Raw genomic sequence first — 14,994 nt, 5'->3', positions numbered from 1 at the left:
ATACAGATTTAATGTAATTCCTATCAAAATACCATTAACATTCTTCACAGAACTAGAGAAAATATTCATAAACTCATTTGGAACCAGAAGACACACAGAATAGCAAAAACAGCTTTTGAAACAAGGACAAGGCAGGGAGCTTCACAATCCCTGACTTGAAATTATACTGCAAAGCTACTGTGATAAAAAAACAAACCCAGCATGGTACTAGCAATAAAACAGAGCCAAAGCTCAGTGGAACAAATTAGAAGATGCAGAAACAACTCTAAACACACTCAGCCACCTTATCTTTGATAAAGATGGCAAACATGTTCACTGGAAGAAAGCCTCTTTAATAAATGGTTCTGGGAAAACTGGCTTTTCACTACTAAAGACTAAAACTAGACACATGTCTATTATCATGCACTAAACTAAAATCAAGATGAATTAAAGCTCTAATTATTACAACAAACATTAAATATGCTGGAAGAAAGAATAGGCAGAACTCTCAAAGACATAAGGGTAGGCAAAAATTTCTTGTATAAAACCCCAATCACATCAGAAATAACATAAAGAATTAACAACTTGAATCTCATCCTATTAAAAGGCTTTTGCATAGCAAAAGAAAATAACAGAGTTCAAAGATAACCCACAGAGAGGAAAAAACTCTTAGCTAGTTTTCTCTCAAACAAATGATTTATATCTAGAAGTATGAAGAATTGAAAAAAATCAGACTCCCCCCAATTTCAAGACTCAATCCAAACATGGGCATCTGACATGAATAGACACTTCTCAAAGAAAGAAGTACAAATGGCAAATAAATACATGAAACATGTACAGTATCACTGGACATTTGAGAGATGCTAATTAAAACGACACTGAGATTCCATCTCCAGAAAGAATGTCTATTATCAAGAATAACAATCAGTAACAAATGCTGGAGTAGCTTGAGGGAAAAAGGAATCATTCTCCACTGTTGGTGGGAGTGTGGACTGGTGCATCTACTATAGAAATCATGTGAATATTTCTTTAAAAACTAGGGCTCTTGGGCCAGGGGTTTAGCTCAGTGGCATAAGTGCCTGCTTGGCAAATGCGAAGTCGTGAGTTCAGTCCCCAGTACCAAAAAACAACAACAAAAAAACCCCCAGGGCTTTCCAGCTATTCTCCTACTGGGTATCTTCCCAGAAGAATTAAAAATATACTAATGCTATAAATGCACCCATGTTTTAGCATCACAGTCTGTAATATTGGAAACAACCCAAATGCTCTATCAATAAGGAATAGATAAAAAATATTTTATGCAATGGAGTACTATTCAGCCACAAAGAAGGATAAACTTGAAACATTTCTAGGTAAATGGATGCACCTTGAGACCATACTCATAAGTGAAGTAAATTAGACACGTGTAAATAATGCATTGTATCCCTAGTGTGAGAAACTGAAAGACCAAATAAGGACCAAAATGTATAATAGATATATTTAAATAGGAAGAACTTATTCAAAAGGAAAGAGAAACTTCAGGGAGAGGTGGAAAAGAAAAAAATAAATACACAAAAAAGAATAAAATGACAACAAAGCTCTGTAAATAGGGAGGGAAGAGGCACACAGGAGAAGGGCGGGAGGTGGTTAAAAAAAAGGAAATCAAAGTATGTGTAGGTACAAATTCCCTGTGATGAATATTATCTTTATGTATATATAAATTTTACTAATAAATTCAATTTAAAAAATTCAAAAAGCAAAATTAAAAACCCCCCAAAAAGAAAAGCAAAATTGAGACTTACAGGATAGGTAAAGTACAGAGAAGAGGCTAGAGAATCAATCAGATCAATCAATCAGAGAAGAGGCTAGAGAATAGCATCAGTTCCAAGTGGTTTAGTTTGCTGAGGTTAGAGTACAGGGCTAAGGCAGGTGATTCAATGATCAGAAAAGATTTGTAACAGCCTTTTTCATGATCTGGCAAGGAACAAAGAAAAGTGAAAGGATGATCACACTAAGGTTAGTTAGCATGAATACACAATAGTGCCATTAAATGACTTTCTCAAGCAATAAACAGCAATTTACAAATGGAACAGTGGGTTTATGTAGGTGTTTGAAGGTGAACATGTGAGTGTCATGCTGACCACATTTTGGTTTTTTACAATTACTTTAAGGTTAAGAATCAAGTGAAACCAACATAGAGAATTATTCAGTCAAAGCAACAAGATGCAATAAAGTGAGCACCAGACTAAGCCAGGAGATTTAGCTTCCATTCCTACCACCATCCCTTAGATGATTTACTTTGGATGATATCCGTTAATGCCTTTGCATTTTAAACAAAAGTGTTGAAATAAATCACTTTATAATCTTGGCTATCCATGGAATTGCATGGGAGGTTTAAAGAATATTATTTCAGAGCAATTAAATCATATTGAAAGATGTGTATTAGTTAGCTTTCCCGTCTCTGGACACAATACCTGATACCAACAACTTAAACAAAGAGAGATTTAATTGGCTCGTGGTTTTGCTGGCTGGCATCAGGCAGAAATATCATGGGGAAGGATGTGTTTGACCTAAACTGCCCAGTGCATGGTGGCCAGGAAACAAAGCAGTAGGATAGTGCCAGATAAATGGGTGAAGGTTCATGTGTAATACTCAAAGCCATGCCTCCGTGACTGACCCAGACATACCCAGGAGTATACTTCACTAATCACCTGGGTATTTCTTAATCCAGTGAATCTGACTTCAGGATTTGTGGTCACAAAATGTGACCCATATAGCTCAGGGTTTTGTTTTATTTTGTGTTACTTGGAGTTGGACCCAGGTCCTTTGTACAGAGCTACTCCCTTTTTTATTTTAATTTTTGAATTTTGAGGCAGATTCTTTCAAATTTCTTAGGTTGGGGTTAAACTTACATCCTCCTGCCTCAACCTCCCAGTGGATATCTACTTTTAAGATAATAACCAGTGATATGTACTAAAAGCTGCCATAATTGAGAACCAGTATGGTAGAAGATCTCTAAGGTTTCTTTACCATTGTGGTCTTTTTTAGATTCAAAAAAAGTAATGGTAAATGATTAGAGGCAAAAACAATTTTAGTAGCAGTTAGTATATTAGTCTTTTTAGGCTGCTTTAACAAAGTTCCACAGATTCAATGACTTATAAACAACAGAAACTTTATCCCACAGTTCTGGAGACTAGGAAGTCCAAGAACAAGATGTTGAGAAGCATAGTGTCTGGTGAGAGGAGCTATTCCCTTGTTCATGGATGGCTGACTTTTTGCTGTGATCTTATATGGTAGAAGAGGCATGAAATTCCTGGGATCATTTTTATAAGGATATTAGTCCCATTCATGAGGGCTCATGATCTAATCACCTCTCAAAGACTCCTATCTCCATCACACTGGGAATTTGGGCAAGGAGGACATAAATATGAATCAGTTTGGGCAAGGATGACATAAATATGAATCAATTGCTACGAGTGCTAGTAGTACTTGGGTTTACAAAGTCAATTCATTTCACGATTCTGGGAAAAATGGCTATATTCATGCTCACATAAAAAAAGATATGTGAACCAAAATAACATTGTAATAGGTAATGTTGAAAAAATAGATTGGAACATGAAATTTCAGATTAATGACAAGATTGGGGGAAGCACCCCTATGAAGGTGACAAACACTACCTGGTATTGAATTTTCTGGCAGCACAGAAAATTTTTTTTGTCTTGTCTCTATTAGAATACTGTGTTTTGCAGAAATTTGAAGAATAGATGTCATAGTCAAAACAGTTGACAGCAGGTGGGCTCCAGCCAGTGTCAATCTCAGCATTTATGGATTGAGTTGTGGATTAACGGTTACTTCTTCTTATTCCTCTCATAGAGGTCATTCGTGGGTCCATTATTCATGGTCCTCAGGTGTCTCTTTTCTTCTCTCCTCCTGTCTGCCTGATGCTTTCTCTGAGTCATCTCATTATTTCCCATGGCAACCTTTCTTACAACCCTTTCTACTGCTCTTTGGAAATCTCATTTTATTCTTTACAATATTTTTAATATCCTCTCAGAACTCATTGTGTTTTTGTCCTAATAGAATCGTGACTTTTCTTTGATGTCGTTATACCTCAGGCTGTTTTCTCTAAAGAAGCTGGCATTCTTCCTTCATCTGTGTCTCTGAATAAGGAAATAGAGCCTCTCACCAGATGATAGTAGTCATTAAACTAGTGTGGTCAATTCTAAAATTTGACTAGCCAGTCATATCCCCAAAGCCCTCTTTCTTTGAGGAATACAGCATCCAAGTTTTACTATCCTGCCTCCATGAATCTGGTAATTTCCATCATCACTGAGCGATATTCTTGTGAAAAAGAATATGAAATGAAAGTTGTCTGTCCTATGTCTTCTAGCTCTCCAGTACCCTTTCTTGTAAACAACTATTATCACTAGTTTTTAAACACCTTTCCAGGGATATTTTATGTAAATGTAATCAAATGCATATAAGTTAAATATATGCATACTTAATATGTAAAATTTTTGTTTCTTAAAGATATGTACATGATAGGACATTATATACATCATTCTGAAAGCTTTCTCTTCTTTTTGCTTAAAATATTTTAAAGAATTTTTATCACTTTTTTTGCTTAAAATATTTTAAAGAATTTTTATCACTAGATACAAATTTTTCTTTTAATAAGAGCAATACATAGTATTTTGTGTGTGCAAAATTTTACTTAGTGAGTTTCTTGCTGTTGGAAATTTAAGTACATTCTAGTCTTTCTTGTTCTTTGTTGCAAACAAGGCTGCTAAAAACAGTATTTTATTGATGTCATTCATTATTTGAAAGTTATTTTTAGCATCATTTCCTGGTAGTGAGATTTCAAAGTTATTTGCTTTTTAAAGTTTTGGTGGATATTGAAAAAATTACTTTCCATAAACTGTGACTAATTTATATATCAATCAGTTACATTTGAAAAAAGCTGCTTTTCCATTATCCTTCCCAACACAATATTTTATACATTATTTTACCATTGCCAATGTGGCAACTGAAAAATATTTCATCAGACTTTTAATGTATGACTATACTTTGAACGAAGTTTAGCTTTGTTTCAAATGTTTAGTACTGTGTATCTTTTCTGTGAATTGTTGATAGTGTCATTGTCTATTTTCCTATTGCTGTGTTACAGAACTTACATATGGTAGTGAAGAAACAACTTCTACTGAAATATAAGTGGCAATATTTTTTTTCCTATATGAATTGCTATTTTGCTATTTGTTATGTAGAACAATTTTATTGGCAGGTATTGAGTTTGCAATCTTTTCATCTTTCTATCTATATTTTATAGCACACTTAATACTTTTCTTATTTTGGCATAACTTTTAAAAATTATTTTGTTTCTTCTAGTACTTTCATTTATGTGGTTTTTAAAAAAAAACTCATAAATCTTTGGTCCATCTGAAACCCTAGTTCTTGCTGCCATGGTGGATCACTTAAATTTTTTTTTAGAATCCATTTTGTTCATAGATAACAAGAAAGAAAAAAGAAGAAAAAAAAACTATAACAAAAATATAAAGTATGTCAGTCAGGGGAACAATGGTTCATACACTGTGCGTTGTCATCCCCAAATCACTCAGAGCACAACACATCTGCATTAAATTGTCTGAAAATACCAGTACAAATCTTTCTCTGCGAATTTAGAGAAATCAATATTTATAACTATCGTATGCACATATAACTATATGTGCACATATAGTTAACTATATATATATGTATATATGTATATACATGCACATATACATATGTTGTTTCTTTCAGCTTGTCACACTAATGAAACAATACAATATTTACACATGTGTGTCTTATTTATTTCACTGAGTATGTTATCAAGATGCATCCATTTACCTATAAAAGTGTCTGATTTTTCATTCTGTATGGCTGAGTAGTACTTCATTGTATAAAAATACCACATCTTTTTAATCCATCGCTCAGTCAATGAGCATTTAGGTTGTCTCCAAGGTGTAGCTATTATAAACTGTGCTGCTATAAACATAGGCGCACATATATCACTGTGGTATGATGTTTTTAATTCTTTTGGGAAGATATCCAGAAGTGGAATAGCTGGGTTAAATGGGTCCTCCAATCCTAGCTTTTTGAGGAATCTCCACAGATTTCCACAGTGGTTGCATCAGTCTGCAATCCTATCAATAGTGGAAAAGAGTTCTTTTTTCCCCACAGCCCCTCCAGCATTTGTAATTTGTTGAATTCTTGATACTAACCATTCTATCTGGGGTGAGATAGAATCTCAGTGTTGTTTTAATTAGCATCTCTCAAATGACCAGTGATGCTGAACATTTTTTCATGTGTTTATTTGCTGTTTCTATTTCTTTATCTGAGAAGTGCATATTCATCTCAGATGCCCATTTTTGGATTAGGTCTTTATATCTGGAGAACTGATTCTTTTTTAGTTCTTTATATGTTTTCAATAATAATCCTTTGTCTAAGGAACAGCTGGCAAACATTTTCTCCCACATTGTGGGTTGTCTCTTCATTCTGTTGGTGGTTTCTTTTGCTGTGCAAAAGCTTTTCAGTAGGTTGAGATCCCATTTGTTGATTCTTTGTGATAATTTTTATGCAATCTGAGTTTTGTTCATAAGGTTTGCCTGCACCAGTGTCTTCAAGAGTTTTATCTGCTCTATCTTCCAGCAGATGTAATGTTTCTGTTTTAATATTAAGATCTTAGATCCATTCTGATTTTAGCTTAGTATGCGGTAAAGATATGGGTCCAGTTTTAACCTTTGGCATGTATAGAGCCAGTTTTTCCAGAACCATTTATTAAAGAAGCTATCTTTCTTCCAGTGAATGAATGTGTTCGGTACCTGTATCAAAGATAAGGTGGCTTAGTGTGTCTGCAGTTGTTTCTGTATCTTCTAATCTATTCCACTGGATCACTTAAATGTTAAAGATTTACTCAAACCATACCTACTATGTTTCTTGATAGTCTCTATTCAGATAACTGCCCTTTTTGTTGTAACATCTCACAACAGTATCCCAGAACTTCTCATAACCTATAACCTTTCTCCATTTCTGCAGACTGAAATTCTCTTATTTTTTCACTCATTCTCACTCATCATAATCTCTGATTCTTCTAGGTCTCTTACTATCTTAATTCAACTTCAGATTCATAATAGTTTCAGACTTAAAACCTAACACCTCTCTTTTCTCTCATTATGTCTGCCCTCTTCGGCTCAGCCACATGATGACTCTAATTAGCCCTAGGCATTGTTGCCTTTAAAGGCCCCTTCTTCCATGAAAATATCTAAAGTTGTGTGTTATAATTATGCTGTATAATGATAAATATTTTCAAACCTTTATATTGATATACTTTCCTTGGCCTAAATATTTACCTATATCTCAATTCTAAAAGAAAACTAAACATTTATGTGGGCCTAAAAAGTCTTGTGGATTCTAGGCTCTGATCTTACTCTAAAGTGTCAGTTAGCCCTACTCTTGGCCACCAATTTACTACTTGGTCTGCTTTCTTGACTCTACCTTCTCCTTATGTGGTCCTTTTCTCCTGTGTATTTTCACCACCAGCTTTCACTTCTGGATAAATCGGTTGAGCTCACCTAGAGAAAAATCATAAAAGTATAGGATTTATGATATGAGTTATGTCCTCGTACAATTAAACAGTTTTTTAAACCTGTGTTTGACCCATTGTATTTCATTTCTCATATTTAATTATATCAATTATATTTCATTCCTCATATTCCAAATCAATTTGCATTCCTTTCCACTAGAAGAAAATAAAAAATGAGCTCTCTTAACTCCCTGTTCTATGTTCTAATTTGCCTTGGCTGGGAAATAAAACCAGGATTTTGTAAATCAAATTAAAATTATTTCAATCTTAACATCCCATAGGTTGATTGGGACACGGCTAGGATTGTCTCACCTTGGGTCTCTCATGATTGCAGCTTGACTCATAGATAGTCAAGTTGCCTCAAATTTGGCTTAAATAAAACCCTAAAACTTATTCTCTCACAGTTCTGGAGCCCAGAAGTCAGTATTATTGGGCTGAAATCAAAGTGTCAGTAGGGCCATGCCTCTTCTGTAGGTTCTTGGGTAGAATTTGTTCCTTGTTCCTTCCAGCTGCTAATACCTGCCAGCATTCTGCGTTTGTGGCCACATCACTTTAATTCAAGGCAACATCTTCAAACCTCTCTCTCTTCCCATTAAAAATTATCATCTCTATGTATACTGAATCTTCCTTTACTTCTTTCTTTGGAGAACATGTCTGATAGCATTTAGGGCACACCCAAATAACCCAGGGCAGTCTCCTCGGGTCAAGATCATTAATTCAATTACATATGCAAAGATTCTTTTCTCAAATAAGGTGAAGTTACAGGCTTCAGGGGTTAGGACATAGCTATCTTTTGGAGAACTGTTTTTTTTTTTTTTTTTTGAAGCCTCATATTAAAGAAGAAAATTGACTTAGAAATTAAAAACTTTATTAAAATTCATAAGTAATTGACTGAAGTGGACCCAGTAACTGCAGGCAAATAGCATGAATTTTAAAAGAGCAATATAAATCACTGGGAGTGTTTTTTTTTTTTTATAAAAGGCTGGAAACCATGGTCTTAGGTACATGGCACCTCTCTTAAAAGTTGGAGTGGTAAGGAGATGGCTGCCATTGGAATTAACTACAAGGTAAGGAATCAAAAGAAAGCTAAATTTCAGTTAAGAAGGTGAAAGTAGCATTAGATGAAAATTTATCTTGAAAACCCTTCTAACCTCTACAACCATATCAGTTATGATATAGTGAAATCTTGGTAGGATCGGAAAAGACCACTTACAAATGATATGAAATACGGTTTATTTCAAACTTAAGTGGTAGCAAAGACATATTTTTAATGCATAATTAACTAGTTATAGTTAATCTGGAAAGACTACTAAAATTCCCCCCAAACACTCAAGAACTTTAATTAAATGGAGTTAACTGAATGAATGATCTAATGACATAAAATCTTTAGAAGGATTTGCTATGACCTACAGTAGCTAGAGAAAGTGATCCCCAGAGACTTATTTGGGTACTGATATGTCATGGAAGGTATACTCATGTCACCAACTAATCATTCAGATCTTCAGCTCTTAAATATAATTCATACACTATATATTCTTCCTTATTTTTGTTTAAAATGGTAAGAATTTAAAATGTCTGTTCTTAACAGTAAAATCATATTTCAAATGATCATGAATTTGCTTTAAAACATATTTTCATGTTAAACATGATGAGACTAAACAAAAAAAGTAAAAAATGTACTTTAATTGGTCCTGAAGAAGTTATTGATTTTTTCTCTATTATCCCATCAAACAGAGGAGAGAAAAAGTACAAATTCAAAGGGATCAGCCTCTTAGGTAACAAGGCAGAAGCTTCAAGTGAAAATTTTTGTCTCATTAAAAACATTTAAAGGAAGCAGTTTGTCTTTATATAAGAATCATTTTTCTCAGTTTGAGATGATCCTCTGGAGTTTTCACCTCTTCAGAAGGTTCATTCTGTGCAATTTCTAAGAAGCATTTCTTTAATAGGAAGGATTTATGTTAAAATGGTTCAGAGGAGGTGGACAAATGTGGAGTCTTTTTAATGGACTAAAAAGACTGTCAAGTAATTAAATAGATTTCTCTTTTCCTTAGACTGTTCCCTGATTTTAGAAACATTCTGCTGAGCATGTAAAATCAATTTCCATTACTGGCCTTGACTTTTACAGTTTTATAAACATGTTTTTTTCCTGGACTTGGAATGTACTTCAAATGTAGGAGAGGACTAGAGGAGAAGGCAAGTTCTTTTAATAAAAGTTACTGTTACTGGCTTTTGAGTCCAGAACAAATTCTTTCCAAGTTCTTAGTGTCCCGAGTAAAGAATGAATAAGACACACACAAAACATAATGAGGGTGTACATTTGCAGAACATGGAACAAAGTATACTCTGCAGAGCACACAAGCCAGTGAACAGATTCAGTGGACCACTAGGGTAATGGAGGGGAGTCTTGTGTCTGGCATTCCTAGACTTATTTTTCCTCATGTACTGAAAGCATTAAATTTGGACTTGGTTTCATGCCAGATGTAAATGAAGAATTGAAAATAGTGCTCTTCTGATTGGTTTCCCCATACAGTGTTGAGAGACTGCAGTCATTCTGGATTCTGTGTCCCACATATGTGCCCTGAGGCTCATAACTTTGACAGATTATGTCTACTGTAATCCCAAATATTGAGTTCAATTGTTCAAGTATTATAATCCCTTTTCCAGTTTTCTTTATAATCCAAAAAGTTATATTTGTAATCCTATTGAGATGTTATTGGAATCCCAGCAAGTTAATTCCAATCTACCACCAATGCAACCCACAGCAAGAGTGAAGACACCAAGGCAAGTTCCAAGTTAAGGGCAGCCAAGGGGTCCTAAGTTCAATCCTTGTGAGGATGTACAGACAAAGGCCCTGATCTTAGGCCTCTCCCAGAATTTATTATCTTGTGAAGAAGGGGGGTGGCTCAGGGATGAGTGAGAGCGAGGATGGCGGGAATTACGTGAGTAACTTGAGCTGGCTAGCCAGGTGGGGAGAAACACAGTTCTGTAAATTGCAGAGATAAAGATATGCAGAAGGATCAATTCACATAATCTAATTAACGTAGCAACTGAATTGTTTTGGGATCCTGTCACTTCTGTTTCTGATATGTAAACTCTTGTGCCCTGGGGAGTCATAGCCACTCAGTTGACATTCCGGGAGCTACTAGCTCTAAAATCCAACTGTGTTCATATCCTTTACATGGAGAACACTATTTGAGGAAACAGGACTGTCTGCCAGCTGTAGAGATTATATACCAGCACCTTGGCTAGCATTATTTGTAATGCTTAAAGCGAGTTGAAGAGAGAAGGAAATACCATAGCCAGCTCTCTACATAACAGTATAATGAAATAAGTCTCTAATAATCAAAGTTGTAGTAATTGTTTTGCATTCAAGGGAGTCACTGGAGTTGTCTCCCACAATGTCTGCTTGCCTGACTGGCTGTGCCCCCACTCTAATCTTTTACCTCATTACTTTTTTTAACTGTGAAAATCTCTTCTCACATTTATTCAACTGTGTTATGAATATAATTTCATATATATCTTTTTTCATTGTTTATGTTATTTACATGTATATATATTTACACTGTAATATATAAATTTTTATTCATTTATAATTGGCAAATCACACTTACAAAGATTTATGATGGAAATTGGGACTTCTGGGAGAACATGGTAGATAGATAGCAGTAGCTTTGGAGGCTCTCTGAGAAACAGCATTTAAAATCCAGGAATGGTGCCGGGTGAGAGATCCTAAGCAAAGGGAGATATACTTTGCCAACCCAGGAATGAACTAAACTAAGAGAAACCAACTGGAAACACAATCCTGGTGATACAACAGGAACAGATAAGGTCTCAACACGGAAGCTAGACCCCGCGCCACTGGAAGCTGCAATTTGAATTTCCTGCAGCCGCTGCTGTATCCCAATTGGCTCAGCAAGGAGAGAGGCGTGAAAGCTCTGAGAGTGGGAAGCGGTGAATGGAGTTGAGAGCGGTACTGGCTGGGAGTCCTGCATTGACCTGTGGTGAGTGAGCCGATCGGGGACCCTTCCTTAGAGTAGGAGGCTTCAGCAAAGGACATACTGGGATCGGGCAGACTAGCAAGAACAGGTTGTTGCAGTGACTTCAGTCACATGTTTCCCTCTCAAGTGGGGATTGGTGGGGAGTGCCTGGCCTGCGTGACGCCACTGACTAAGACCCAATAGGCTAGCCCAAACCAGGTCCCAGTGCCTGGAGGTGCACCTTAGCAGTGAAGCCTTCGGTAGGTTGACCTGGAGGGGCAGGCCCAGCATAGGCTGTCCAGGTCTGTGTCTCCCTAGTACACTGCAGTGGGCAGGAACACCTAGCCGGCGCAATTCAATCAGACTGTGGCTGACAGGGAAGGAAGCTGGGCTTCCTATATTCGCTTGTATAAAAGGAACAAAAAATATGGGAAGAGGGAGCAACAAGAAAGGGTCCTTGGCCCCCAATCCTGAGAAACATGCAATATCAGACACGGCACCAATAGACATAAAGCATTATCTCCAGAGCCTCATAGATGAGTTCAGGAATGAAGTTATTAACGACCTGAAGCAAGATATAAGTAGAATAGTTAGAGAAATGCTAAGCACCACCCAAGAAAAAACAGATGGTGGAATGGAAGAACAGAAACTTGTTTGATGGAGAAAATAGAGAAAACATATAATACGTGAAGCAGGTTCAAAGAGACTACCAGGAAACTAAAAACTTTATCAAAAACTGGCATAACAGCTTGAAAGAAACTAAGGATAGATTATCTGAACTGGAGGGCAGATTTGTAATATGGGAGCATGAAATGAAAAACTTCTTAAAGATAACAAAAAAACAAACAGCAAATTTACAAAGGCTAGAAGATGATAAGAGGATCTATAACTTAAGAATTAAGAACAAAAGAAGAAGTAGGGACACAAACACATGGACTACAAAAGCTATTCAAAGAAATAATTCAAGAGAATTTCCCTAATTTAGCAAATGGTAAAGATACTCAGATGTACGAGGCATACAGGACCTTGGCCACCTACAACTGAAACAGAGCTACACTCAGGCATATAATAATCAAAATTCCAGAAATCCAATATAAGAACAGAATATTAAAAGCCGTCAGAGACAAGAAACAGATCACTTACAAGGGAACACCCATCAGAATTATAGCAGACTTCTCGGCACAAACCATCAAATCTCAAAGAGCGTGCAGAGAAATAATTCAAGCTTTGAAAGATAATAACCACCAACCAAGATTGATATATCCTGCACAACTGTCCCTAGAAATTGATGGAAAAACAAGGTGTTTCCAGGATAAAGAGGAACTAGGGGAATTTGCAACCACCAATTCAATTCTACAGAGAATACTGCAGGATATTCTAAAAAAAGGAAAATACCAAGATTCCAGAAATAATGGCAGGGAGGCCACAATGAATGGAGCAGAAAGCAAAATGAAGACAAACTGACAACTAATGACAGAAAAAGAGCTCAACAAAAATGAGACAGAGAAGATCGGATAGTAGGAACAGCTATTTTGGAGAAAACAAGACATCATAATAGCTAGTGCTGATTTGGTATCATCTTGTTTTAAGTCCCATCAAACTTGTATTCTTCTGTCTCCATCAGTCTTAAAAGGTTGTATCTTATTGGAATGTATTATATAAGATAATATAAGTAAAAACTTTTATAGACAAGGAGATTATATAGAAATCATTGTTCATTTTCTGTTAATTGGTCCTAAATACCCTGTAATAATGTCATTCTCTTGGTTTTATAGTGTCTTGATATGTTTGGTGCTACAGTATATGAAGTTATACTCAAAGATTTCAAGGAAAGAGAGACTATGGTAACTATTTTTATGTCGGGATATCTTGTGGTGAAACACTATTTTGCTTAAATGGTTATGTTTTGACCTGTGCTGTTCTGTTGTTATGCCCTCTTTTATCTCAATCTCCTTTTTTTAAATTATTTACTTTTTTCTTTTTATCTTTATAATTAAGGGAAAAATAAATAAAAAATAGCAGGATACATTATAGTAACCTACTTTGATTTCCTATTAACTTGATTTGAAAACCTGTATTGCCCTCACCATCTTGCTTTGACTGATTTTCCCCTATTCTGCTTTGCTTGATAGTACCAAGTTTGAAAGTATAGGCAAAACTGTGAAGACAATAGGATTCATTATGACGCCCATTCCGGTTGACTATTATCTTCTTTTAAAGTCCTGTAATGTCTCCAATGCTTTGGTTTTATTCTTTACTGTTTTGTTCAATTTTATTATAAATGGCAATTCTTCTTAAGATAGCAAGAGGCAGTATGGTAACCATTGTTGATCACCTTGTATTTTGTTTTTACATTATCTATTATGTCCATCCTTTTGATTTGACTGACTCTGTTCTGATATGTCGCATTTGGTTTACTCTCTTCAAAAAAAGTGATAAGAACTGTGGGAGTAATAAAACCCAAAATGTGTAATTGTCATTGTACAAAAGAAAAGAAAAGAAAGTGCTCTAAAGGTTATAACTTCATATTTGTTTAAGTGTATAAGATAGATAACCATATTACTGAGTTTTTTTGGATCATTGAACAAAACTGTTTGCACTCTCACTGTTTGAAAGTCCACTTTATATGCTTTAATTTTGTAACTTGAACTATTTCTAAGATGAGAATATGTAATCTATTAACTAGTGATTTCTTACTGTTTATTTTTTAAATTTTGTAATACTACTACCCTTTTTCTGTTTTTTCTTTTTCTCCTTAAATAAAAAAATGAAAAAAAAGATTAATGATGAACCATGAGATATTTTGACACACATATACAATATATAATGATTGAATCTAGCTAATTAACTATCACTTCACTTCTCATTTTGTTATGAGACATTTGAAGTTTACTAAGTTACTTTGAACTTTAAAACATTATGATTTGTTATTGATTGTATTCTGCTGTGCAATAAACTTCAAAGATTATTCCTAACTTTGTATGGATTATTCCTAACTTTGTAACCCTGTATGGTTCTACCAATTCTCCATTCCTTCCCTCCCCCTCCAATATAAGTACTGTACTTATAAGTATTTTTTCTCTGTAGTATAGATTTTGTACTTTGTTTTCACTGATAAATGGTATTTCTTCCCTTCCCATTCCAAGAAAGTAGCCAGACCATTGTGTTCTTTTTGCCCTAGGGGTTTTGGATTGCTGAATGGAAAGTAGATGTTGCCAGAGGACAGCTTTATTTCATTTTTGTTTTCTTTTGTTTTGTTTTGGATGATTAGACTGATTGTGGTGATTATGCTACATCACCAAGAGTAGAAGAGAGCAAAGATAAAATCTTTTGGGAAGTGCTGGGAGGTAGAGTTAGAATTAACTATAAGTAGCAACATCCTGAGACCAGGAGAAAGAAAGGTTTGGGCAGTTTGCAAAAAGGGTGCAAATGTCCTACTTA

Source organism: Cavia porcellus, unplaced genomic scaffold (assembly GCF_034190915.1).
Source record: "Cavia porcellus strain 051 isolate PalLab524CR breed Dunkin Hartley unplaced genomic scaffold, mCavPor4.1 scaffold_15, whole genome shotgun sequence".
Taxonomy (NCBI): Eukaryota; Metazoa; Chordata; class Mammalia; order Rodentia; family Caviidae; genus Cavia; species Cavia porcellus.
This window is presented reverse-complemented; position numbering follows the sequence as displayed.